The following is a 2,500-nucleotide window of genomic DNA, read 5'->3' on the forward strand; positions in this document are numbered from 1 at the left end:
CCCTAAACCCTAAACCCTAAACCCTAAACCCTAAACCCTAAACCCTAAACCCTAAACCCTAAACCCTAAACCCTAAACCCTAAACCCTAAACCCTAAACCCTAAACCCTAAACCCTAAACCCTAAACCCTAAACCCTAAACCCTAAACCCTAAACCCTAAACCCTAAACCCTAAACCCTAAACCCTAAACCCTAAACCCTAAACCCTAAACCCTAAACCCTAAACCCTAAACCCTAAACCCTAAACCCTAAACCCTAAACCCTAAACCCTAAACCCTAAACCCTAAACCCTAAACCCTAAACCCTAAACCCTAAACCCTAAACCCTAAACCCTAAACCCTAAACCCTAAACCCTAAACCCTAAACCCTAAACCCTAAACCCTAAACCCTAAACCCTAAACCCTAAACCCTAAACCCTAAACCCTAAACCCTAAACCCTAAACCCTAAACCCTAAACCCTAAACCCTAAACCCTAAACCCTAAACCCTAAACCCTAAACCCTAAACCCTAAACCCTAAACCCTAAACCCTAAACCCTAAACCCTAAACCCTAAACCCTAAACCCTAAACCCTAAACCCTAAACCCTAAACCCTAAACCCTAAACCCTAAACCCTAAACCCTAAACCCTAAACCCTAAACCCTAAACCCTAAACCCTAAACCCTAAACCCTAAACCCTAAACCCTAAACCCTAAACCCTAAACCCTAAACCCTAAACCCTAAACCCTAAACCCTAAACCCTAAACCCTAAACCCTAAACCCTAAACCCTAAACCCTAAACCCTAAACCCTAAACCCTAAACCCTAAACCCTAAACCCTAAACCCTAAACCCTAAACCCTAAACCCTAAACCCTAAACCCTAAACCCTAAACCCTAAACCCTAAACCCTAAACCCTAAACCCTAAACCCTAAACCCTAAACCCTAAACCCTAAACCCTAAACCCTAAACCCTAAACCCTAAACCCTAAACCCTAAACCCTAAACCCTAAACCCTAAACCCTAAACCCTAAACCCTAAACCCTAAACCCTAAACCCTAAACCCTAAACCCTAAACCCTAAACCCTAAACCCTAAACCCTAAACCCTAAACCCTAAACCCTAAACCCTAAACCCTAAACCCTAAACCCTAAACCCTAAACCCTAAACCCTAAACCCTAAACCCTAAACCCTAAACCCTAAACCCTAAACCCTAAACCCTAAACCCTAAACCCTAAACCCTAAACCCTAAACCCTAAACCCTAAACCCTAAACCCTAAACCCTAAACCCTAAACCCTAAACCCTAAACCCTAAACCCTAAACCCTAAACCCTAAACCCTAAACCCTAAACCCTAAACCCTAAACCCTAAACCCTAAACCCTAAACCCTAAACCCTAAACCCTAAACCCTAAACCCTAAACCCTAAACCCTAAACCCTAAACCCTAAACCCTAAACCCTAAACCCTAAACCCTAAACCCTAAACCCTAAACCCTAAACCCTAAACCCTAAACCCTAAACCCTAAACCCTAAACCCTAAACCCTAAACCCTAAACCCTAAACCCTAAACCCTAAACCCTAAACCCTAAACCCTAAACCCTAAACCCTAAACCCTAAACCCTAAACCCTAAACCCTAAACCCTAAACCCTAAACCCTAAACCCTAAACCCTAAACCCTAAACCCTAAACCCTAAACCCTAAACCCTAAACCCTAAACCCTAAACCCTAAACCCTAAACCCTAAACCCTAAACCCTAAACCCTAAACCCTAAACCCTAAACCCTAAACCCTAAACCCTAAACCCTAAACCCTAAACCCTAAACCCTAAACCCTAAACCCTAAACCCTAAACCCTAAACCCTAAACCCTAAACCCTAAACCCTAAACCCTAAACCCTAAACCCTAAACCCTAAACCCTAAACCCTAAACCCTAAACCCTAAACCCTAAACCCTAAACCCTAAACCCTAAACCCTAAACCCTAAACCCTAAACCCTAAACCCTAAACCCTAAACCCTAAACCCTAAACCCTAAACCCTAAACCCTAAACCCTAAACCCTAAACCCTAAACCCTAAACCCTAAACCCTAAACCCTAAACCCTAAACCCTAAACCCTAAACCCTAAACCCTAAACCCTAAACCCTAAACCCTAAACCCTAAACCCTAAACCCTAAACCCTAAACCCTAAACCCTAAACCCTAAACCCTAAACCCTAAACCCTAAACCCTAAACCCTAAACCCTAAACCCTAAACCCTAAACCCTAAACCCTAAACCCTAAACCCTAAACCCTAAACCCTAAACCCTAAACCCTAAACCCTAAACCCTAAACCCTAAACCCTAAACCCTAAACCCTAAACCCTAAACCCTAAACCCTAAACCCTAAACCCTAAACCCTAAACCCTAAACCCTAAACCCTAAACCCTAAACCCTAAACCCTAAACCCTAAACCCTAAACCCTAAACCCTAAACCCTAAACCCTAAACCCTAAACCCTAAACCCTAAACCCTAAACCCTAAACCCTAAACCCTAAAC

Source organism: Chenopodium album, chromosome 22 (assembly GCF_948465745.1).
Source record: "Chenopodium album chromosome 22, dcCheAlbu1.1, whole genome shotgun sequence".
Lineage (NCBI taxonomy): Eukaryota > Viridiplantae > Streptophyta > Magnoliopsida > Caryophyllales > Amaranthaceae > Chenopodium > Chenopodium album.